The sequence below is a fragment of the Streptopelia decaocto genome (assembly GCF_964273445.1).
Source record: "Streptopelia decaocto genome assembly, chromosome: 25".
In the NCBI taxonomy this organism is placed as follows: domain Eukaryota; kingdom Metazoa; phylum Chordata; class Aves; order Columbiformes; family Columbidae; genus Streptopelia; species Streptopelia decaocto.
The window spans coordinates 1,995,794-2,022,482 of NC_138680.1; positions in this window are offsets into that span (position 1 = coordinate 1,995,794).

Sequence of the window (26,689 nt, forward strand, 5' to 3'; positions counted from 1 at the left end):
GAACCCGGTTTCACGTGGAGAAACCTCTGTGCAGCCAGCAAAGCTGAAGTACCTATGGAAAGTTACCCTTTTCCTACACAGGTGAGACCAAACGTCATCTCAGCAGATAAGGCAGGAAAAGCATAGCTGAAGAAAAGCTTCAAACCACACCTGAACGCGGTTTAAACCAAGGTGCTGTTTGTGCACGTGCTCTAAATGTTATACACCGGTCTTTTTCTGATTGAATTCATTTCTGCGTTTTCTTTCTAACATTACAGTCAGTTAAAGCGGATTTATGTGATTCAGGCCCCGTTATCTTTATGAGGAGTTGGTTGCTGGAAGTGGATCTGCCCGAATTGATTCTCTGAACTAGTTTAGGAAGAAGGGGATGATGCAGTGAGTAAAAATGGAAAGTAGGAGAGTTTCCAAGTAGCAGCGGCCGCTTTGTTTGGATAGGACGCAGTCTGTATCACAGCGTAATAAATGACATTGCGCTGTCTGTTTTCTCTCTGCGGAATGGACAGGGGTTTTCATTTCATGCTTCATTCGCAGCCGGCGACAAGGATTTCACAGAGTCAGCACCTGCGCTTAGCACGGGGAAGAACAGCGCCGTATTTATGGCCTACAGGAGTTGCATTGCAGTAATGCCGTTTCCAGAACACCAAGAACATGATCGATGCGGAAAGGGAAAACCAGTTGGGGCAAAGGCCTCGTGTACGTTTGCCATACGTGGAAAGCTTGACAGGAGCACCCGAGGTTTGTAGAGGACGCTCATCTCCTTTTGCAGACTGGAAATGGCGCTTGTGGCTTTGTCGGGATGTCGGGATTTGGAAGGGAAAGAAAAGGTTGGTTGTTTTCGAGAAGGGAAGCCAGTTTCTCCACAAATACAAGAGGATGAGTAATCTTATCCTGGAATATGGTTGTGATGGACTCAGCATCCTCCTTTTCCCTCTCAGGAGCTGTTTTCCAAGCGAACCTTTCATGGTCCTCCTGCTTCCTCATTGCTATGACCTGCAATTATTTAGTATCTACCCTCCCATTTCCAAGAGCAATTGAGTTTCGTTCTACACCACATCAGTGGTATTCAAAGAATTGAAAGGTCTCTGAATATCTCAAAAATGAGGTGTTTATATTTTTCTTATCATTGCAACCCATCCCACTGAATTAGGAAGCAAAATTGAAGCTCAGACACCAGGTTTTCAGAACTCTTGTGCAGGGTAAGGCGCTTTCTTTTACTGGAATGTGAGTAGCTTTGGGTGGAATATGAGCAATTATCTAGAAAGATCTGTTAGTGGATTAGCCAAGGAAAGGCAAAGAGCTGAGTATCTTCTGTCTCATACAAATAAATGAGCTACATCTGAAGATTTAAGCAATCAAATTTGCATAATGAACGTGTTTATGCCACATTATAGTCACCTGGTTTACAAATTCAGTGAGCATTTCCCCACCATTATCTGCCGTCAGAGCAGAAAAATGAAACATTTGGGTGAAAATAGTCGGTAAGGCGATGTGAATGTATTTTACTTCATGCTTCTTAACATCTGATCTTCAAGAAAATTCCGTATTTGAGGGGTAAACTCCCATTGCCATATTAGTGGTTGAAAATGTAGGGTTGGCGCATCGAGCTTGTGCTGATTTTGGGCAGGGGATTGAAATCCTGCCAGCACTATTGGACTATTTGGGCAACTTGTCCACATATTCATTAGTTCTGGGTGTTTCTCCCTTGTAGGCCTAAGGAATTTCTCTCTGACCTCTAGAACATCCAAAATGTGAACTGTGTCTCATTTTCTTTCCTTATTTCATTCGTGTTATTGGTGGGAGGTTTAGTGTTACCTCTTCCCAGCCATTTTGCTCAGGAAATCCATAGGTACCACGCAGATCCATTCCGTTAACTCTTTGCTCTGTAGTTCTTCATCCACTCCGGACTTGCAAGCTGAGCTGATGCCCTTATAGGAAACAACCTTTTCATTCAGAAAGAGAACAGATCATAAGAACAAACTATAATACAGAGTGCCTGTAGTGTAAGGGACCAAAGTCATCCGATTCATTCCAAATTTATTAAGTTATCATCTTCAGGCTCTAAATGAAGGACAAATTTAGCATCCAAATTCATAGTATCGAACGGACGATCTACAATACGGAATGCCTGTGGACTAAGGGACTGAAGTTGACTGATTTAGTCCAAATCGGTGACGTTCTAGTTTTCAGACTCTAAATAAAGGGCAAATTTAGCATTCAAATCCTTTTTTTCTGTCTCCCTTTTGCAGTCTCTAGGTGACGGAGTCAGATTTTATGAAGTGCAGCTTTCTTCCAGACTAGAATAAAGGTGATTTATACGGTGCTTCTGTTTTCTTTTATGCATCTTGGATGCGTCTCCCTCTTTCATTTTTTTTTTCCTCCTGTAGCATGAAGCCAATTCTTACACTAATGATACATTTTCTTGCACATTATTTTGGAGACACTAAATAATACACAAGTGTTAGATGTCATGTAATGTTTCTCAAACTCACGTTGACCTCACAAGACAAAGATTCACAGAACCACAGAATCCCAGAATGTCAGGGGTTGGAAGGGACCTGGAGACCCCTCAGTGTCCTCTTGTCCAGCTCCAGAGCCCCAGCTCCCTCAGCCTTTCCTCACCCGGGAGATGCTCCACTCCCTTCAGCATCTTTGTTGCCCTGCGCTGGACTCTCTGCAGCAGTTCCCTGTCCTGCTGGAACTGAGGGGCCACAACTGGACACAAGATTCCAGGTGTGGTCTCCCCAGGGCAGAGCAGAGGGGCAGGAGAACCTCTCTGACCTACTGACCACCCCCTTCTAACCCACCCCAGATTCAGATTCTTAAGGCAACTCTTTACACCAGCCTTCCGAGCTGTTTTTTGACTCATCCATCCCACCTTTTGACTCTCCAGGTTTTAGGTCGTTGGTTCCTTTTTGTAAAACTTTGAGCTTAAACCTGCTCCTGGTGAGGCATCCCAGAAGGAGAATGTTTTCAACCTGTTAAATCTCAAATGGTTCACTGCAGTTCTAATTACAGCCCCTCATCAGAATAACCTCCCATAGCAAGAAGTGAAAAAAATAAAACCACAAAAAGCATCATTTCTCTATATGAAGACAATCGATTGCAACCTATAAAGCTACCGATTATCCAAGATGTGCTTGTTGGGTATTTTAACTGCTACCATAGAATAAAATGCAGGTTTCCAGGCGCTATTTCGTTCATCTGCTGTGACCGAACAAATGGGAAGCTTTAAAAACCACGCAGTAAGTCACCGACTGTAAGCATTTAATTGCCATTGACAGTTCTGGCCAATTAAATCTCTGCAATAATGATCACATCAGCAAAAATTACCGGATCTTTTGTGTTCGGATAACCGCAGTTCCTAATTGGAATATGGTTCCAATGAAATCTCTTGTCTCCATTACCAAAATGAGCATGAGGGGTTGGGGGGATCAGCAGGTTTTGCTTGGGGTGCAAGAGGCAATTGGGATTTTTGCAATGGACGCTCTTGTGTTACAGAATTACACGATGGGTTTGTTGTTATGGACAGCATGGTAGGTTTTTATTTCACTTTTGTGCATTCCAGTTAAGTTTGGGATATTTTAAGGGATGATAAATTTAAGAAACACAAGCAAAAGGAAAAACAGGCTGGTTGAGCAACTGTGATATAAATGTGGTAGAACTGTAGTTAGGTGGGGAAAGCTCCCTCAATCTCATCTGTGTATTTTTACACAAGAACGGGGGTAAGATTGTTAGTGCAGTATAGAGATAGTAGATTGGTAGGAAAAGCTTCTAAGAGCTGTAGGTTGGTGTGAGTGATGGTTAAACCCAGAGCAAAGGACTCAAATAGTGGATGAGAAAGGTTGAGTTTTGCTGAGAGCGTTTGTGAAATCTGGGTCTGTTCTGGAGTTGAGGTGGAGTCACATCCCACCCCGACGTCCTGTCGAAATTCTGAATTTTGCCACTTTGATTTTCACTTTATATTAGTTGTGGAATTTAGAGCGATTTATTGTTGCCTTTCTCCTGACTGGATGTAATCCAGTGCCCGGCGTCTTCTGAGTAGGGCAGGATGTTAAACGGCTTGATAGAATCGATGCATTCTTTTGATTGCTGTAATTTGTAAATCAATTAACTAAATCAAAAGATAAAAAGCTGAATTGGCAACAAGGGCAAGTTGGGGTTGTTGTGTTCTTTTTTTTACATCTAGGTAGAGACAGACATTTGCTAATACACAGGAACCAGTGGCAAATCCTGGCACATGAGTTGTGTTGCTGGAGAGCACAATTTCACAGAATCCCAGAATCCCAAAATGTCAGGGGTTGGAAGGGCCCTGGAAAGCTCATCCAGTGCAATCCCCCCATGGAGCAGGAACACCCAGCTGAGGTTACACAGGAAGGTGTCCAGGCGGGTTGGAATGTCTGCACAGAAGGAGACTCCACAACCCCCTGGGCAGCCTGGGCCAGGCTCTGCCACCCTCACCAGGAACAAGTTTCTTCTCAAATTTAAGTGGAACCTCCTGTGTTCCAGTTTGAACCCATTACCCCTTGTCCTATCACTGGTTGTCACCGAGAAGAGCCTGGCTCCATCCTCCTGACACTCCCCCTTTAGATATCTGGAAACATGAATGAGTCCCCCCTCAGTCTCCTCTTGTCCAGCTCCAGAGCCCCAGCTCCCTCAGCCTTTCCTCACCCGGGAGATGCTCCACTCCCTTCAGCATCTTTGTTGCCCTGCGCTGGACTCTCTGCAGCAGTTCCCTGTCCTGCTGGAACTGAGGGGCCACAACTGGACACAAGATTCCAGGTGTGGTCTCCCCAGGGCAGAGCAGAGGGGCAGGAGAACCTCTCTGACCTACTGACCACCCCCTTCTAACCCACCCCAGGTCCCATTGGCTTCCTGGCCACAAGGGCCCAGTGCTGGCTCATGGTCACCCTGCTGTCCCCAGGACCCCCAGGTCCCTTTCCCCTACGCTGCTCTCTAATAGGTCATTCCCCAACTTACACTGGACCCTGGGGTTGTTCCTGCCCAGATTCAAGACTCTGCACTTGCCCTTGTTCTGTTTCATTACATTTCTCCCTCCCCATGGTAATACCCACTCACACCAGCTGCTCTCGCAAGGGTTTTACAGTTCCACCTTGAAAGAAACATCAGTGTTTTCCAAAGTGCTGCTTTCTTTAGGGTTCTGCACCCTTTCAAACCCTGCCCGTGGATCCCAGTAGCAGCTGCTGAGTGTGAACCATTTAGGAACATTTACCCCCTTGGCAGCTGGAGAAATGTGACCAGAAAACTATCACACATGTAGAACGTGACAAAAACCATTGCGAAGAAATAAGGAGGAATTTGGATGCTACAGTAAAGCTCCTTTGGACCAGGGCTCAGTGAGACCCCGGCGCTTTCTGGAACTAATTTGGGCAACTGCAAGCAATTTAATATTGAATTAAGCATTATACAAGATCAGTTTAAACCCAGACAACAGCCACCTAAAAAGTGCATATTTTCCTTCAGTTGCCAATTTGTCTGTTGCTAATTAAAGGGAGGACCAGATAAAATATTTGTTTTGCTTTCAAAGTATGATTTACACCTGTTGGTAAGAGCAATTAAGCTTTTAATTCTGTAAAATACCCTGGATTTTATTTATGCAGAGATTTGATGCTTTTATATTAGTCGAAGTCCAAACAGAGGAACGGAGCCCAAATGGTGAGGGGGTATCCAATTACTTTTGTCTCAGCCAACAAACATGCTGCTCTAATTAAAAGTCTGCATGGAATATTTATAACCAAGGAGAAGAAAAGCTCCCGACAGTAATTGTGCCAAAAGCAGTGGAAATCCTGCGAGTTGGGGACTCAGCAGCTCCTCTGTTGCTGTTTGTCTTTGTTTTCCCAGCTCTCAGGGCATGAGTGACAGTTTGGATGAAAGATATACGGTGTTATTAAACACTAAATAGTTGAGTTCGCTGCAGGAATTACTGCGTGAAATCACGCCGCTTGCGTTAGGGAGGTCAGAAGATGCTTATAATGTTCGTTACCGGTCTTCAAAGTGGATAAATGCGTAATAGCGGTCGGTGGGAGTGCGTTCAGAGAGCGTAGCGGTGCTGATCCCAGCCCTCAAATCAAGTTTCCCTTTAGTCAGTAACCTCAAAATGCCTCTTAGGGTATTTTCATCAGTGGATTTTGAAGGACTCGGCACCGTTGCTCCCATTTGTGGGGATGTGGAAGCTTTACCTAAGGGTCACCGACAGCAAACGCCGGGGCCGGAAGGGAACAGGAGTGTCTGTCTCGCTGCTCCCCTCTTCCCCGCCTCGTTTCCCTAAATACTGGGGTTGTTTATGAGATTCTATTCACAAATATCCTTTGGAAGGGCCCTTTTTGGTGAGGTTTGGAGTTAACACGCCAAGCAGCACCAAACTGAGCAGTTCCTGCCCACACAGCGGCGTGTGGGTCAATAATTCTCCCAAATCCCCAAGCGATACCTGGAAAAGCTGCGGGTGATGAGCAGCTTTTAAGCAGAGTTCCCATTGTCTCCCTATGTGGGGAAATGAAGCGCTGGGTGTCTGGTTCCAGCAAATGGAAAACTGAATTTTTATACGCTATGATATATATTTTATTATTCTTATTTTCCACTGGTCATGGTCTTAACTGTGTATTACACAACTTTAATTATTGTCGTGATGGTTTTATGTCGTTCTCCCCTGCCTTCTTCCCAAAGTACTGAGCATAACTCTATATCCTCTTATAGAGAGAACTATAAAAATCCAATTGGGTGGTATGTGCCCTACAAGTCATCTTTCTGTTCAATGGAGAAGAGATGGGAGCAGAATGGAATATTAAGCTTCATTTATTTAATCGTTATCTGAATGGAGTTCACCTCGTAATTCCCGTGAGGTCCCTTGGCTTTGCCGTTCTGTAATTTTATTGCTGGAAACAGTGGCTCTGAAAACCGCTATTTAGAGCACAATGAGTGTTGGGGGAGAGGAGAACAAAAGGGGTCTCGCCCCCCCTTGCCCTTATTTAGCATATTGGTTGAATAGGTGGGTTGGGAGCTCGCTAACAGCTTTTCTAATGCAGTATGTGGGTTTTCCAGCCGCCGATCGCCTTGTGCGGAGCTGCTCCTGCAACCCCAGAGAGAAAAGCCGCAGGAACTCAGGTGCTTTCTACTAAATCCCTGCGATGGAAACGTCCAACCATCTCTAAAAGCCTTAGTCTCTATCTGTGTCATGCAATCAGAAAGGCTTTTATTTACTAACCCACGTGTAGCTATTTAAAAACTCATTTCTATAGAATGAATTTAACGCAGAACATTGTTGGTCATTATCTTTGCATAAGGTTCCTGGCGGTCTCATGGAGCTTTTTTGGCTTGTTAATTGTTGGAGGCACGTTCAAATCTCCTGACCTCAAAGAAATTTGTCATTAAATATCTATATCTACACATGATGCGCAGTAGGTTTAAATACGTGTATTTAAGTCAGGGTTTATAGCAGCATCTGCTACAGTGGACTGCATTGCACAGTTGTGCTGCAGCAAGTATATCCTGATATTCTTAGCACTTCAGCTCATCATCTCCTCTGCTGTCCACCAGTATAATTATAGCGACCAGCATCACGTTCCAAGAAAACAGGGAAATAACCCAATTTCCCATAGTTGCAGGGACTTCTGAGCTGCTTCCCTGTGCTCAGGGGCTTCGTTTAATCCCGTTTTGATGGGGAGGGAGCGGAGTGGAGCAGCCGGGGGGTCTAGAGCGAGTTTGGGCTCTTGCAGAATCCACATTTTGTTTGGGGACTCTGGAAGATTCGGGATCGTTTGCTGCTCTACCTGATCCAGAAGTAGGCAAGTTGTGATTTATTTGCTCAGAGGCTGGAAGAATAATGACGTTAGTACGTATATAGGTGGTTTTTCCTGCTGCTTTGGGTGTCCAGAATTTTCCTTTGATCTTGCATAATTTTTTATATGTTGCTCTGGGGGGGGAAACAATCCCAGGATTGACTATGACATGAACTATCTGGCCGTCTTCTTAATGATTCCTAACAATTGGATTTAAAAGATAATGATAGGTGGGACTTAGTAATGTACAATAATGCCTGCAGTATGTTTTTCAGAGTGACACTGATGTTGCTCTCGATGCTCCATTTTCTGATTGTTTGAGCATATCGCTTGGTGGTTTCTTTTGCTTCTTTTGAAGACCTATTGCAACAAAATGTAGAGATATTCTGCTGTTAACATCAGCTTTAACAACACAACCAAATGAAACATTAACACAAGGAGAAAAGTCTTGTTCTTCAATGTAAAAAATAAGGGTTTGTTACTAAGGTGGGTAACCTGGCAAAAGCAGAAAAAAATAAAGCTTTAAAATCTATTTTTTCATAATAAGTTTAAGGAACTAAGTTTTCTGAACTGGATACAAGGAGTCATTAAGCTGAAATTTGGATTTGCGTCATGAAATGCACCGAATAGACCCTGTACGTGAACAGAACTTTCTCCGTCGCTAATGAAAGTTCATTATGGATCTTTGCATATTCTCCTCGCCGAGGCCAGCTCATTGCCCCGGTAGATCAATTAACTTTTCTTTGCCATCTGTTCGCTCAGCCATTCGTTCTGTCAACACCGCGTTTTCTGGTGGCTTTGAACATCGTCCGGAGCTGGCGAGGAGCTGCTGTCTGCAGCCTGAAAGACCTTGGGAAGAGTCTGGAAATGAGGATTTACCGATGGTGGGCGGCTTGTTCTTCATTCCGTTCAATAAACGTTGGATGGGGTGCTCCTCGTGGTTTCCAGAGGTAAGCGGATCCATCCCTTCAGCTCTAGGCCTGATTCTAGTTTTGTACAATAGCGCTGTGATCTCTCCCTGACCCGCCGTGAGATTCGGATCAACCCATCGGAGACCAAGAGTCTGGGCCTTCTGAATTGCGGGAGGACTTTGAGCAGCGTATTGTGCTGAGAGGCTCCTGCTCAGAACGTCGTGGCTTCGTTAGGAAGGCACAAAGTGTTGAAAACTTTTGAGAACACGGAGAACCGAGAGCTCCTGGGTCTTATTGAAAGTGTCTCTGCCCCAAGATACACCAGGTATGTCTGAAGCTATGAAGGTTTTGCTCATCTCCTGATGCTCCTGTAGAACGAAACATAGAAATATAGCTATGAAGGGTATACTATAGGTTATACATGCTGGTGTTTGTAAATCCTTGGGTGGAAAAAGAGAGTTTGAACAAATGGGCTGGTTTGGGGTACGGTGTTGTCCTGGTTTTGTTAAAAACAAGTTTCTCTTGTAGTGAATTTGCCTGTCAGCTAAAGCTTCATATCAGCTGCATTTTCCTGGAGAACCAGACACATGTTTTGATAACATAGCAATGGAATGAGAAGTTATTGATAAGCATGGATGGACATCTGGCGAGAGGGGCAACGAGAAACTGGTGACCAAGAAACTGACCAACTGTGTATAACATCCCATTCATGTGGATACTTCATATAAAAGTGGGAGATCACAAGGATCTCGTCCCTTTTCCTTATGGTGACATTAGGAGAGGACCTTGCGAGTCGTCCCTGTGAACTGAGGCCTAGAGAGAGACTGAATCCAGCTCCGGTTGGCTGCAGAGTCCAGTCCAGGACTTCGGGTGCCGGCTCTGCAGTTGCTGAGACTTTCAAGATTGGTTTTGTATATTTTGTATTATTTTCTCTATTCTTATTAGTAGCATTAATAAAACATCTCTAATTTTTCCAGCTCTCTTCTCTCTGCCCTTCTTTCCCTCCCGATCGCCTGTGCTGAGTGGGAAGCGGGGAGAGGGAGGGGTATCACAGTATCACAGTATGTTTGGGATTGGAAGGGACCTCAAAAGATCATCTAGTCCTCGACAGGTGCCTCTGTGGAACGTCGCTGCTTTGGGGCTGTGCAAAGCTCAGTGTTTCTTTTTAAAGAGCACCAGCGTTGCTTTTTCCTTCTGCAATCTGATCTTAGCGCCTCTCCTGCATTCAAACCTCGTATCGTTCAGCGCTCGCAACTCCCGGTCATCTGTGCAGCACCAAAGTGGTGCGAGCGCAAAGAGGAGAATACAAAGCAACTTCAGGAAAGAAATCAATTTAGTGTTTGGGAGCATTTTGCCATACAGGAAAGCTAAGAGGAGAGTTTTATTTTTAAATCATGGAAAAAAATGACAGGCGTCTCTTAAAACATGGAATCATACTTGCTGCATTATCTGCCATGGCAAGTAATGGAGCTTCGGCTTCAGAGCAGCCCGTATTAGGAACTAAATGTCTGGAGAGTTATAATTAAGAGCCAACGAACGTTTTGTTGTGAAAATACAAATTTGAAATGCATTTTGAAAACCCTGCCGATTTATGGAGGATTTAATACCTCACAAACAATATTCACAGTATTACGCCTTCCAGTTTCTAATATGTTGAGCAGTCATAGGAGAAAAATATCCCTAACAAGCTTTTAAGTTATTCAGTCTTACCTAAAATCATTTTAGATCCATACCCAGCAGAGTTCAGATCTTGTCCTTAGTCTGTATGGGGATTAAAACCCCCGCTTATTCCTGGCCATAGGTCACAGCTCAGACGTGCAGATCTCTTGGAATGTTTGGTTGGGCTGAGATGGAAGTGTTTATCAGAGTTTACTGTCACCCTAGGCCGCTCTGTGCTTCTATCATAATGCTATCAATAAAAAATAAATAATAAGAGCACCTCCAAAAAGCCTAGAGCATCCATCCTCCTTGAAGAACATCTTGACCAAATAAAACGGCAAGATTAGATCTTTTTGTGTGTGTTAATGTTACCTAACTTGTTATTGCTCAGGAGTATTGCAGATCTCACTTTTCTTTCATCTCTGCAGAAATGAATCAATAGCAAGAACATTATGGTTTAAAATAGTAATAATCTTTACTGAGTTCCTGTTTTTCACACAGAATCCCAGCATGTCAGGGGTTGGAAGGGCCCTGGAAAGCTCATCCAGTGCAATCCCCCCATGGAGCAGGAACACCCAGATGAGGTTACACAGGAAGGTGTCCAGGCGGGTTGGAATGTCTGCACAGAAGGAGACTCCACAACCCCCTGGGCAGCCTGGGCCAGGCTCTGCCACCCTCACCAGGAACAAGTTTCTTCTCAAATTTAAGCGGAACCTCTTGTGTTCGAGTTTGAACCCATTACCCCTTGTCCTGTCACTGGTTGTCACTGAGAAGAGCCTGGCTCCATCCTCCTGACACTCCCCCTTTAGATATCTGTAAACATGAATGAGTCCCCCCTCAGTGTCCTCTTGTCCAGCTCCAGAGCCCCAGCTCCCTCAGCCTTTCCTCACCCGGGAGATGCTCCACTCCCTTCAGCATCTTTGTTGCCCTGCGCTGGACTCTCTCCTCAATCTCTACATATTTCAAAATGTAGAATAATGGCAGTAATGGTTAAAACCATCCAAGAGGTTTAGGAACATGTGGTGAGCTGGCAGAGGAGGAACAGAACCAGCTATGAAATACAGTTTAACTGAGTGAGTCCCTCACTGGCTGAATTCTGAGGAGCTCAGGTGCCCTTTGCTCACCCCACTGGTTTTTCTCTCCTCCCCTTTTGGCTTGGCTCTCAATTTTCCAGTTGTTACATGCGGAGGGGTGAGATCGGCAGGGTCAGTGTTTCTGGGACTGATGTGATTCTCACTTCAAAAGACACTCTGGGAAACGAAATAAAACAAATCGCAGTCATTTTCTTAACCTCGTGGCTCCCAGAAGGCACAAATAAAAGTCCCATATTTTTGTCATCAAGATGACAGCAGCAATCTTCAGACCTGTGTGAGTCCACAAACAATTTACCTGGCAAAATCCCTGTAAGTCACAATACAAAGATAAGCCCAGAGCAAATTCCATTTCCCTGGTAGTGTTTCTGTTCAGAACTATTTCTGAGAAAACATAAATGGGAGCTGACTGTTTAAACCCCTCTCAGTAAGTGGCAAATTCTGGCTCTTGCTTGTGTTCTTGGAAGCAAGAGCAGAGGGATATGTAGAGCCAAGATTACAGCAGCTTTCCTTTGCTGACACTTCTCCCAAGGCTAAATTTCTTCTCCCAAGACATGAGGTGAACTTTGGGTCTTCAGCAAGAATATGAAGGTTTTGACATAGAGCAACAGGTCTCTCAGGTGCCTGTTCCGCACTCACATGCTACGTATCAAGCAGTCATTGAACACGCACGTTGCACACATCTTCACTTGGCCATGCGGGACGTTACCTCTGCGGTTCATCTTGATTTTACGCCTCTGCAAAACAGGACACGGTACAGTTTTCCTGAAGTGGTTTGTTGCTGAGCAAAGCCCATAAGGAGGAATCATTCACTGCCTGGGAAGGAGTCGAGATAAGCACCTGAAAAACAGCTGCGAGGAAACACCCTCACGGGTGGGACTTCACGTACTTCCAAGGATGCACAATCTGTGCATTTCAATTGTGCTTCTCATCCATTTTGTATTCTGCCTCTTCTCATCACTAAAAGGACAGCTCAGTTGAAACACTAATAAAAAAGCTCTTTGCCTTGTACAGACAGGTTTATCAAATGTATAAAACGGTGAAATCCACAACAGACAGATCTTAATAAGGAGTTAATACTGAAACAAAGCAAAAAGCATCAACCCATCCTAAGCCCTAACTACAAATGACAGAAAGGATTGCCTCTCATGTCTGTAACTGCTTTTGGTATATCTGCATCTTGTAAAGCAATGTAATTCCATTTTCATTTTCATTTACTTCTCTCAATAGCTTTCCCATTTCCTCCCTCCGAGCTCTACGTTATTTACTGATTGCAGGAAATACTGCTTGTTCCGTTATCCCTTGCTCATGATTAAGAAGCAAAAAGTTTCTCAATAAAGAAGAAGGAAGCGGGAAAGAAACAGGGAAAAAACCCAAAGTGTAAGTTATACTCAAGTTATACTCTGGGGATGAAAAGGACAAGGCCAAAGGGACATACAGCTGGGTTTTATTCTTAATAATATATAATAACTATTGAACGTTTTGCATCTTGTCATAGTTCTGGCAGAGCCCTGATGCTGTTCCAGTGCACCTGAAACAGCATTTCCTCCTTGCGCTAATCCTGAGCTGGTTTTCTCCCTTCTTCACGTCTTTGAAAGAAATAACAAATGAGTCAGATGACCCATTTTATAATTTGCAGTTGCCAAGCAGCTTTCAAGCAATTTAGTGATTTGGATACTTATTTCCTCTGTACTGATGGCAGGAGATGATATAAGGATATTGAGTCTTAATAATCTATTCATTCCCCTGATCAAACTGAGGGAATGAGAATCAAAAGTAGCTTTTTGATGTTAATTTTGTTTTTTACAAGTCTGTTTTTCTACTCTGCATTGTCTTTGCATTCAGTTCAGAAAGCTCTGGAAAACAAAGGCTCCATTGGAAAAAGTACCTAAACAGCCCTCCACGGGCATCTTGCACTCATCCGTGGATGGATGTCGAGGAAATTTAAGATGCATTAATTAAAATGGTCAACTTAACGAACATCAAAGAAACGTGAGCATCGCCATTCGGAAGTGAAGTGTCTTCTGCTCACTGCGGTTTAATCCTCCTCCAATTAATGGCAACAATAGAATTGAAATTCACTAAACACCTTATCGGGTTGGCATTTACCCAACTATTCAACATTTATCAGAAGACTCAAAGCTTCCATCTTCAGCTTTTCAGCTGCACACCTCAAACTGCTTTGTCAAAGAGGCCTACAGCAGATCTCGCTTGCATCGTACTTTGGAAAGGCCAGGTGTGTTTCCTTACAGAAAAACACACAAATTCTCTGATTTAAAACAAAAAGTTGGAGAAGAGCAGAGAGGAGGTGACGACAGAATTGTTTAAATGTGAATCCCTTCCCCTTCCCAAGCTCCAGGAGCAGCCGGCAGCACAAGGAGAAGGTGTTTGCTCCTCCAGCCTCCTGTACAAATCCTGAGTCAAAACCCTTCTGCAGCTTCAGAAATCCATACTCCACGGCTGCAGCGTTCCCAGATTTGCCTCTTCACTGGCCCGCGTGATCTCTCACATTCAAGACACCAGAGGTTTTTCCTGGAATAAGGAAATATTAAAAGTTATTTGCAGTCATTCCGTGTTTCCTCCCCTAATGGATTCTATGGCACTTAGCATGCACTTACCTCGGTTTTTATCTCACTGCCCATCGCCCGGTATCTGAGTTCTTCCCATCAAAGGTAAAATCTCTTTCCCTGAAATACTCATGATGAGAATGGACGGGTTGTTTGCTTTAGAACAGCAATAAAAAGAAATCCAAAAAGGCCAAGCTTAATGAAGAGCAGCAGTTGCATTTAGGAGAATTAGCGCTCACAAATCAAGTCAAAGAGATGGGTTTTATATTTTAGATCTGAAAGGGATAAGGACTTTTTCTTTCACTCATTTTCCAGTGTCGCAGATTTGAAAGGTGAGTGTCTGTTTTTCCCCTTGGTGGTGTGACAGAGCTGGAAGGATTTGTTCCAGGAAAGCTGGTTGTGGCGATGCCATTGTGCAGGTCCCACAGAAGCTTCTCTCTCGTGCTAAGACAACGTTCTTTTCTTTGACTTTCCTGTAAGAAGCCGGACTTCTGGGAAGGGCTTCAAGAGCAGTGAAGAACGGCCACTCTCTGGTTACCGGCTGCAATAGGCACAGAATCCCAGAATGTGAGGGGTTGGAAGGGCCCTGGAAAGCTCATCCAGTGCAATCCCCCCATGGAGCAGGAACACCCAGATGAGGTTACACAGGAAGGTGTCCAGGCGGGTTGGAATGTCTGCACAGAAGGAGACTCCACAACCCCCTGGGCAGCCTGGGCCAGGCTCTGCCACCCTCACCAGGAACAAGTTTCTTCTCAAATTTAAGTGGAACCTCCTGTGTTCCAGTTTGAACCCATTACCCCTTGTCCTATCACTGGTTGTCACCGAGAAGAGCCTGGCTCCATCCTCCTGACACTCCCCCTTTAGATATCTGGAAACATGAATGAGTCCCCCCTCAGTCTCCTCTTGTCCAGCTCCAGAGCCCCAGCTCCCTCAGCCTTTCCTCACCCGGGAGATGCTCCACTCCCTTCAGCATCTTTGTTGCCCTGCGCTGGACTCTCTGCAGCAGTTCCCTGTCCTGCTGGAACTGAGGGGCCACAGCTGGACACAATATTCCATAGTCACACTTGGGGTATTTGCGTGAAGACTTTGAGGTTTCAAAGACCTCTGCTTTCATTGCCTTTGGATCAGGTTCTCTTGTACCTGAGGAACTATAGGCTCCTATGGAATTTATGGAGCACTTGGCACCAGTGGTTTAAAGAAGTGCCAGATACTGCTTGGAAGACACCTATCAGTCTCTTCGCCTGTGAGCCTCATGTTCCCAGTATCTCCATATTTCTTCTGCTAATTTGTGAGCTTGTCCTTCCAGCAGCTCCTGTAAGCTCAACCTGGCCTGTAATTCATCCTTTTGGCTGGAAGACTGAGGCACAGAGATCCTGAGCTGCTTCTCTGAGAAGAGCATCTGCGATACAAATGGCACTTGTCCCCACGTCTCCTGTTCCTTGGTCCTTTGAATCGAACCAAAGCTGCCGCTTTAAGCTGAGCCCTCTCTGACCTTTCCAAGAGATCTCAAAAGTTTACTTACCCCTAGGGGTGTTGTGAAGCTTAATTAATGTTTGTAAAGTGCCTTGAGTTCTTTGGATGAAAGCGCTTTGGATTATTAATATTAATAATAACAGATGAGCCTCTGAAACACTCTAGTACAGTGGAATGAATTAACATGAAGCAAGCAATCAACAACAACAAATCAAACCAGTAATGCCGTCACCGCCTCGGGCAGCGCATCCAGCTGGTGGTCTGATAGATGTGACAGATGAATCCGCCGATATTCTCAGTCATTTCCATTGTAAATTAAACTGTCTCCCATGGCCTCATAACGGCAGCAGTTTAGCCAGAAGTCACCTGCAGCATTAACTTGATGTTTCCAGTCGAGGCTCTTTTTTTGAAATTGTCCTTTGAGGGTCATATTTAGACATGAGGTCTGAATACGTAACTTTTTGGGGTAGTTTTCAGGGACTTGCAGAAACTGTGGCAAATTGGGCACCATCCCCGTAGTCGCAATAGCCCATGGACCCCAAGAGAGACTTGATTCTCCTGTGATGCTTTCAACTCATGACAGTGGGTTGCTCCTTCTACACAACTCTCAACAGGCACAACAGACAAGAAAATAACAAGAGAAAGGATGGCAGAGTCTTTCTGTGTATCAGAGAAAGGGGAGAATATAAACTCCCTGGTCCATGTCGAGTATTTGAGGTACTAAAGAGGGTATTTCGAGTTGTTGCGACCTCCTTTCCCTGCACAGGAGTGTAAAAGAACCCAACCCTGATTCTGGTTTGGAAAGATATTCCTGGTATTTTTAAACAATTCTGGCTGACACAGATTAGCTTTTAGCAACATCATATTCAGGATAATCAGGATGATTACATGCATATCCAGTGTTTTGTGTTTGAATATTAAATAGCCTTGAATTCAGCATAGAATCTTCCATTGCATTGTTGGTATCGTTCTTTGTTTTTTACTATTTGAAGCACAGTAAAAAGTGGGCTAGGAAGTGTCTGAAGTCAGGAATGTATCCCTGTCCTTCAGTTTAGTGGCAGATAATTGGGCCCTGAAGGAGCTGGCTGCTCTCGGGGCTGTGGGCCGTGTACGTTGGCTGTTCCTATAGCTGCCATACGTTTGGGCAGGAGCCCCAAGGGCTGACACCTCCCAGCGGCAGAAGGATGCTTCGAGTTGCGGGATCGAGTTAATATGATCCAGAGCCCCATTCCATGGAGGTACCACAAGGGACAAACTCCACGTGGTTTAGTACATGCAGTTTTATTCCTAGGAAGGGAAATTCACCTGCAGGTATTTATCATTCGCCCTCCCCAGCGTTGGCTACATGTCACTCTTATGAGCCTCTAAACCTTTTAGACAAGCCATTCTGCTCCACTAGCGCACATAGAATAACCTATCAGTGTAAGCAGTGTGCATTTGGTTAGTCGGGTTATATTTTGGGGGCTTAGTAAGACGTTACTGATTAAAATTTAGCTGGACTCCAGGGGAATATTTCACAAGTACTCACTAATTTAGGAGTTCAGGTCTCATTTATGAATGTGCTGCTGATGCTCAGGAGGGGTTGGATAGTCCATGTGGAGGTCAAAGCATTTATGTAGTATATAGAAAGTATTAATATAGTATATAATAGTAGTGAAGAACTGAAGAGAACTCCCTTCTCTCAGGGACAATGGGCAATAATTGACGACTTTGGGCAAACCACGTAGGTGTGGTAGCAATTTCATTCTGTTCCTTGTACTTCTGCAAACCCTGCAGCTCCGTTTCCCATTTGTAAAATGCCATTAATTATTTCCGATTGTAGTAACGGCGTTGCAGCGGCGTTGATCCTGGTGGAGGGGTGCGCAAATACTTGATAGAAATGGATGACGGTCTTCTGGAGAATTCAATCTTCTCATTGTTCAAGTTGTTTGAAAATGGTGATTCTAGACAAAACTCCTTGGTCCTGTATAATCATCCATTTTCTTCAATGAGTCGTAGCCCAACGCGTGGATCCACTGGATAGATTCCAAATATAAGCCTGTTTTAATGCTGAGCATTATAATAAATAGTGAATGTTCTTCTACATTCAGGTACTTTTACAAACCACTTTTCATGCAGTTCTTCCATATTTTCAAATAACAACACCCAATTAAGCACTTGAATCAGTGCTGCCCTCAGCAAAGATGTAATTAAGCAGGTGTTTAAATCCCTTGTTAAATTAGTCTTTTATGTTTTTCTTTCCTAATCTACCATTACTATTCCTGTCCAGAAAAATAATGGGGGAAATGAATCCTGGAACCCGAGCGTTGGGCTTGTAAGGGTCAAACTCTATCAGCCATGCAAAGTAGATCTATGGAATGTAATCAAATTGAAGTGAGACAAAGCAAATGTAACTAGAGGCTGCTGGATAACAGCAGGGAATGGCAAAACATCACTTCTCCAGAAAGGAAGAAAGCTAAATGAAATAAAAATTCACTTCCAAAAGGGCATTATGTGGCACTTTTCCCAACTAATGGCTTCACGGCTCTAATTCCGAATGCTCACAAAATGCATCCATGGCCTGGCCATAAAGAGAATAGGGAAACAAAGAGGTTGCTAATTCAATTACAAATGTTATAGATCAAGCTCTTTACTATTCATCCAAATGGAAATTTACACTAAATAACATTATCATGAATTGGCTCAGCAACTTAATGGACTAAGACTCTCCCATCTAACAGATTGCCTGGTCTTTACTAGGTCTTGGAAATGGTCCCTCTTGTGGATACCTCTACCCAAGTCTCAATATACTCTTGTTATGGAATAAATGAAAGTCACATCATCATTTTCACTATGTTCACCGAGCTGATAGATACTTTAAATAGTTTCTGTGTAAACCTCAATCTTGTTGGTTATGACCAGGGCAGGACATACAGGGTCTTTCAGGGGTCTGTACTTTTGGATGCATTTCCAGTGATGTTTGGTAAGCCAAGCATGAAAATTCGTTCTTCTGGATTTCAGTACCATGTATATGAATTGAAATAATTCTGATTTAATGTTCCTTTGTCCCAAGAGTGATGGTATTTCAGACTGTTGCATTAATACTTATTTACGGTGTGTGTTATGTATCCAGCTGTCAAAATTTGCCGATACTGCAGCAGAATGGTGGTGAACGCCTTAAGATCAGCCTTAAGATGATTCAGGACTCGGTAAGGAGGAGCTTAGAGCCTTGAGAACATCATATATTGTGAGGGTTTGCTCAAAGTAAAAGCAGATGGGAGGAGAGGAGCGTGCAGATGTGTGCGCAGATGGGCCCTAGTGGGACCAGTTGCTGCTGCAGCAGCTCTGCTGGTGCTGGGGAGGAGGCGCCTCAAGTTGAGCAAACGAGACGTCTTCACATTTTAAATACGCTGCTGCTTTGCACTGCTGAACTGGATTAGTTCAGCTTCGCTTGTCGGAGCGTAATTAATGGCTTGGTAGCAGAGGGGCTCAGATTTCCTACTAGGATGCAAATTGTGACGTTGGTTCACCCCACAAATGAGGTTTGTCCTGAGCCTGCAGTGAACTTGATGGATTTCTAGAATAATTTGGATGGAATGAACTTCTTGGTGTGTTTCTTGTTTTCCATGATGTATGATGCTGTGGCCAACTAAACTTCTTCCAAAGCTCTGGGTTTGGATTTTGGTGGTTACAGAAACATATGGTTCTGGTGCTTGATATGAAACACTTCCACACTTTTTTAGCATGTGCTTAGATCCCCCAAATCCTTCAAATTGTGCAACTATTACTTAAAATAGCCTCAAATTTTTGTTAAATCTTGAATCCTGGACGAAGCAGCAAAAGAACACATTTCTGCGCAGCTCCATGATTTCTCAATACAGACTGTGAAATGCTATTGATGGAGAATTCATTGCTTTAAAAGGTTACTTTCCTAAAAATAAAAAGGGACCCAGCCACATTTGCTGTGCCAAGGCTCATTTCTCCTGCCTACAAGGGACAATAAGCGTGTGATTTGAAAGGTCATCGGTTCTTTTGTATGCTAATAAACAATTAGTACGGCTGGGGGGGAAGATGCGGCATCAACTTCTTTGGAATGTATTTCTGAGCAAATTAGCCATTGGTGACAAGTCAGGAATAGTGAGGCGAACGGCTCGTGGATGATTTCTTGGCCATCATTTTGGTCCCTGTGAAAATATTGCTGTTTAATCAGCTCTGCCTAACAATTATTTTTCTCACCTTCTGGGACTTCACCCCTGAGATTATTATTATTTTTTTATTATTGCAACATTTTACAGCTGATAAGGGAAAAGGATTGAGGAAAAGAAAATAACTGGCTTTTCCTTGCAGGCAGTGATGTTGTATGCATATAAATATATGTGCATAGCATCTGAATGTGATGTTACTCCAGTTGTTTTATTGCAGTGGCGTTTCACACGTTCTGTACTGACAATCCTCCTCCCTTACCCCCCTGCCCCTCACACACACACAAACTGACCATCTGGGCAACATTTAGAAAGCAAAATAACCGTGATTGTGGGTGGAAGCACCAGATAGCGCAGTTTAAATAGCACCCACAAAACCCCTGCTCTTCCTATTTCCGAATTGCTCAGGAACATCTGCAGGCTAGCAATCAATTTATGTTATTTTTTTGCCTTAATCGTTGGAAAACACATTTTAGACTTCCTGGAATGACTTTTACCTGTCCTATTTCTTTACTTGGCTTTCGTGTTAGTTCTGCCTGGCATTTTTTTGGATGCCGCGGGTTATTTTCTTATTGAGTTTCCAGAATACAGGTGTGTGGCGGTTGAGTTAAATCAGCTGCACCTTTTGTTTGGGGGAGATGCTCACGTAGTATCAAAGATGCTTGGACAGTATCAAAGCAGCATCTCAAATACCTTTAGCTGCTTCTGTTCGTTGAAGCTTTCAGTTTATAACCATGTGTTGATGGTGCAGGGGTCTAATTTTCTAGCTTTTCTTTATTTTTAATTAATTGTTCTGCTCTAGTGTCGAGGGTTTAGATTGTGGGGTGACAATAAAACCCTGGCAGATGTATTGTTAACCTCCTCTCCCCCTTTTACCCCTCTCTCTCCCCTCTTCCCACTCAGCACAGACGATCGGGAGGGAAAGAAGGACAGAGAGAAGAGAGCTGGAAAAATTAGAAATGTTTTACTAATGCTACTAATAAGAATAGAGAAAATAATACAAAATATACAAAACCAATCTTGAAAGTCTCAGCAACTGCAGAGCCGGCACCCAAAGTCCTGGACTGGACTCTGCAGCCAACCGGAGCTGGATTCAGTCTGTCACTGGCCTCAGTTCACAGGGACGACTCGCAAGGTCCTCTCCTAATGTCGCCATAAGGAAAAGGGACAAAAAAAGGGGCGAGATCCTCGTGATCTCCCACTTTTATATGAAGTATCCACATGAATGGGATGTTATACACAGTTGGTCAGTTTCTTGGTCACCTGTTTCTCGTCGCCCCTCTCGCCAGATGTCCATCCGTGCTTATCAATAACTTCTCATTCCATTGCTATGTTACCAAAACATGTATCTGGTTCTCCAGGAAAATGCAGCTGATATGAAGCTTTAGCTGACAGGCAAATTCACTACAAGAGAAACTTGTGTTTTTTAACAAAACCAGGACATCTGGCTAGCGGCAACCTCTGAAAACAAATTTATACTTCTCTCTTATCAGCATTGCTGGGCCTGGCAAGGGGGAGTGTGGATGTGGTGCTGGGCACTGTCTTCTTCATAACTTTCTGCCTGACCTGGGTTTGAACTGCTGAGCTACTTTTAAAACACTAATAATGACCAACCTTCACATTACCCAGGAATTATAACTGAAAGGCAACCGCTTTGGGTGCTTACTCACAAGCCGTTTTTAATGGGGTTTTGCGTGTCTGTAGAATTTAGTTGAAAACCAAATGCCGTGGAAAACTCTCATGACACCCCTGAGTTTCATTGAGCAGAGAGCACTTTTCAATTCCAGAGTGAGCTGCAAAGCTTAAGCCGGGCAAAGAAATCATTATTTTAATGATAATAATTTACACTTGCATGGGAGCTTTCATCCAAGAAAATATCCTGTTAGAATTTTCCATTCATATTCTCTCCAATGTGGGGTAATTTCACCTCGATAAGTATGTGTTTTGTGTTTGCCTTTGCTGTTTGGGAAGGGAAAAAATGATGATAGTTTGTACAGTCGAGTGTTTATTATAGAAATGTTTTGCATTTATATTGTAGTTTTCTTAAAATCTGAACGTGGTTTTGAAGCACTAGTTTAAACCTGTCGATACCCCTATTATGTCAAACTAGTCCCCTCTTGTATACTTGGGAAACTGAGGTAATAACCTCCTTGGTCTCTTCTGTTTCTTGGGGTATTTTTGTATTTGAATTAAATTGAAGCAGTAAGTGGTTTGTGTGTCTGGAAATCAGGTCCCATTACGGAGATCAAAACGTGTGGTCCAGCTGAGCCGTGTCCTCAACTATAAAATCTATTCATGTGCAATTCTCTATGCACTATTTACTTATATAAAGATTTTTTTTCTTTCCCAAAAAGCTGTGGGGAAGCTTTAATTTAAACATGTGCAGACTAATAACACAAAGTCATTTCATGGAAAGTGTTGCAGAAATGCTAATTGATCTAAATGCGCTTACAAAGTGTTTTACAGAGAAAGCACCCAAAACACAGGATGGATGGCAGGATATGTTCCCTTTAGTGATATGTTACCGCAGTGTTTTGTTCCCGGATTTATGTATCGGTTTTAACCACTAGTCTTGAATATGTTATAAAGATTTCATGCATTATTATTGAGGTTTTTTGCTCTGCCACTAATCTGCTTTATTAACTGGTGGTTGAGAGTAAAAGAAGTTTGATCAAACGTCAACTTTTAATGCATTGCAATTAGTGGACAGATAGGACATCATGTCTGAATTTGTCATTCTCAGAAGTGTTCAACCGCTTTAAAAAAATCACCCAGCGCTTTGGCTCTGCAAGACTTATGAAACACTCTAAAGACAAAAGTGTTAAAGCAATTAATCATTAATTAATCATTCCAGCAAACAATCCCCAGTAATGTTAACCCAGAGACCAGGGTTCAAGAGGGACTTAAAGCAAATATGTGGACATGAAGATACCTAAAGCTCTTCATGACTCGCAAGATAAGTTTATTTCTCCCCATCCCCAATTCTTTCCTTCTTTTCCAGCAGTGCCCTTATTAATGAGCTGTGAAAGCTGACATTTCCAATAAGGAACAATTAAATCTGAAACTAAATGAAGTAATTCATTTACAAATAATAGCTATCTAGCATGAGGATGGGGAAAAATGATTGCAAGTCCTAGGAAAAAAATAAAGTAAATTAAGTCTGACTGTTTTAATGGGAAATTAATCATTAATTAATCATTAATTAATCATTCCAGCAAACAATCTCCAGTAATGTTAACCAAGTGTAGGGGAAAGGGAGCTGGGGGTCCTGGGGACAGCAGGGTGACCATGAGCCAGCACTGGGCCCTTGTGGCCAGGAAGCCAATGGTACCTGGGGTGGGTTAGAAGGGGATGGTCAGTAGGTCAGAGAGGTTCTCCTGCCCCTCTGCTCTGCCCTGGGGAGACCACACCTGGAATCTTGTGTCCAGTTGTGGCCCCTCAGTTCCAGCAGGACAGGGAACTGCTGCAGAGAGTCCAGCGCAGGGCAGCAAAGATGCTGAAGGGAGTGGAGCATCTCCCGGGTGAGGAAAGGCTGAGGGAGCTGGGGCTCTGGAGCTGGACAAGAGGACACTGAGGGGGGACTCATTCATGTTCACAGATATCTAAAGGGGGAGTGTCAGGAGGATGGAGCCAGGCTCTTCTCGGTGACAACCAGTGATAGGACAAGGGGTAGTGGGTTCAAACTGGAACACAGGAGGTTCCACTTAAATTTGAGAAGAAACTTGTTCCTGGTGAGGGTGGCAGAGCCTGGCCCAGGCTGCCCAGGGGGTTGTGGAGTCTCCTTCTGTGCAGACATTCCAACCCGCCTGGACACCTTCCTGTGTAACCTCATCTGGGTGTTCCTGCTCCATGGGGGGATTGCACTGGATGAGCTTGCCAGGTCCCTTCCAACCCTTGACATTCTGGGATTCTGTGATTTTGTGAACCTCAGCTTCGGTATGTCTCATTTTCAGTGTTGTGATGGCTTTACATGGAGGGAAAAATTGTGCCCTATATGAGAAACTTCAGCCAAAGGGCTTAATTTTTGAAAGCTGGTAATCCACAGCTAGTATTTCACATAAAATCCATCCACTCACACTTGTTGCTCTTGCAGCTGGATTTTCAGGCTGTCCGTCTGACATACACACAACATGCTGATCCCTTTTATACCAAGATGTGCAAACACTCTAAGAACATAATGGAAAAGAACACAAACCACACATTTCTTCATGTTAAGGGAATGCTGATTTGCTCTGGCTGAGGCCATCGTAATGCATTTTCATTTACAAATGCTTTCTTAAAGTTTATCTCTGAATCTCTTAAGGAACAAGTTAATTTTGCATTCAATTGTTCATACAGGGATTTATAGAATTCACAGTTCTTCCATTAGAATTGGAGTTTTACTTAAATTAATCTTAAAAACTTCGAACTTCCTGCATATATTCTCCAAACCCCTGTGTGCTTGCTCTCCCCTAAGCTGAGGAATATTTGAAAAGGGGAATTATATTTGGACCCATGTTGAAAAAACCCCACTGATTTCCTTAGTTATACTTAAGGTCCTTTATGTTTGTAATACAAATAACCTGAATAAACATGTCAGGGAAGATTAAAACCTCATTAAAAAGTGTAAACAGAGTGCAAAGAAGATGAAGGGGGGGAAAAAAACCCACCTTGCCTGAATTGAATAATGGAAATAATAAAAATCACTGCACAATATTGCTAGTTAAAAGTCCTGTTAAAGCGAATGTACCGTTGAGATGGGAAGCAGAGCTGCTGTTATCTAACACTCAGGACTGAGATTTCTTTTCAATAATTTGATAACAACATAATGAATAAATTAATAACGTTACCCAGGAACTGGAGTTCATAGATAAAGTCGATTCCTCACCAGCGCCCAAATCTAATCAGCGACGTTCTGGTCGGGGCTGGTCAGCTCTGCCGTATTCCTCCCTGCCCACAACCGCTGAGGCTGCCGTTACTGCTTTATTTGACAATATTAATGCAAATTATGGCTCTAAGGCTGGGAATTATGCATTTTTATTTCACTGAGGTGAGGAGGATTGTTGCTTATGTGCTTTAAAATGCTACAAACAACTCTGCCTTCTTTTGAAGTGATGTACTTTTGAAAGCGAATTCACTAAAAAGGAGAAATATCACCTGTTACAGAGCGGGTTTGGAGAACAGGATGAAGTTGTATTAATGTATTGCCAATGTATAAGATCTGTTCTCCAGATTTTTAATTTAAATTGGTAAAGGAAAAGCAGGAGAGGGAAGAAGCTAATGAAGGACAAGCTAAAACGAGTGCAGAGAACGACCATTTCCATAGTAAATTAGTGGATCAGGAGAAGGAATTATTTTTGTGAATGTAAGGTAAAATGTAATACAAGAGGAGGACTGGAATCTGACTTAGCACAAATACCCCGTGGTTATCACCTTTGTTTCACTCTGACAGAAGGCTGCAATAGTAAATACTGTAATTGTCTGCCTGGCCTTTCAGTCAAGATCAAGCGCTGGAATTTTAATAATAAGACCTTTATTCAAGGCTCCAGAGGTGCCTGAGATATTGATGGATGAGGTTTTATGTCTTCACTGCGGGGTTGCATGTGTGCGAGGCTGCGAGCTTGAGTGCCAGAGAGCGTACGACCGTTAATAGTTCACTGGAGCTAATTAGTCCTGGTTCATCCTTTTGGCTTATTTTAGCATGGTGTGATGTAGACAGTCTCACATCATCATCATTTCAATAGCCCACCTGACATCTGGAGAAAACCCCTCTGGATCCTTCCGTAATAACAGGATGTCATCCTCATCCTTTCCAAAATGTTTGTCAGATTTTTGCTCTTTGTCTAGTATCATCCCTGTGCTGTCAGACTTAAGTGTTTTCCTTCACCAGGTCTCCTAATAATACTGTACAAACCCAACCCAGGCAGCGTATCTGCCGCTGTAATGCTAAATACAGAAGGGTAATGCTAGATACAGAAGGGCAGTGCTAAATACAGGTTACTTCAGCCAATATTGCAATTTATTCAATATTTCTGATCGAGGAAGATGTTTTTCACTTGCAGTGCTTGAGAAAGCTGCCTGGAGCCTGTTTAACACACCTGTTTCATAGCCAGGATTATGAAGATGATGTGTTTAAAGACAAATCAAACCTGTGTCTGGGCTCTTCCTCTTCCAGAGCTTCATCTCCTCAGTCGTGTTTCCCAAACCTTTTCCATATGGTGCCCACAATCCTCCTCCCAAAGCAGTTCACTTCAAAAACGCAGTTGTCCTATATAACATGGCCTATAGGTCTTCACCAAGAATATGGTGTTTTTATTCCAGAACTTGAAAATTGGCTCCTTCAAATGTGTTTGGTGCAAAAGGATCTCGTGAGTCTCTCATTCCAAGGCGGGAGGACCGTACTTGTCTGATCACATTGTCAAGTAACGCAAGTTCCCTCCCTCGGGGTGAGGGTATAAATAAAAGATATTTATTTTCCAGCCCTGGTTAAGTATATTAATGTAAATGCTGATGTTACACTTGTGCCCTGTAGACACAACTGGCTCTCCAGGGAGAGCGAGAGAAAGCCACATACAATAATTTGTTTTTTGCTAATGACAGCAATACTTCATCCCCATCCGCTTAAGAGCATTCATTTCCCGCTAATAAGTCACTACATTTAAGTTGATTCCAGGAGTTTATATAGATCACAAGCCGCTCGGATTTGATTAGCAAGATGTCTCACATGAGATCTTGCGAACGGATCGGCCTGCATTTGAATCACTTTCAGTCTCCTCTAGCTTAAGTTTATTAATGTGATTACTCTGGTAAGCGCATTGAGGCGAAACCTCGAAGTCTGAGGCAAAACCTCGAAGTCTGAGGCAAAACCTCGAAGTCTGAGGCAAAACCTCGAAGTCTGAGGCAAAACCTTTTCTTTCGGGGGCCGAGTGTGTAACTTGAAGCGATTAGAGCGGCGCGGCTGCTGTGGTTTGGCTGGGAGGGGATCGTTTTAATTGCAGGGCGGGAGGAGGCGCGAGGCCGCGCGCTTTGAATTCA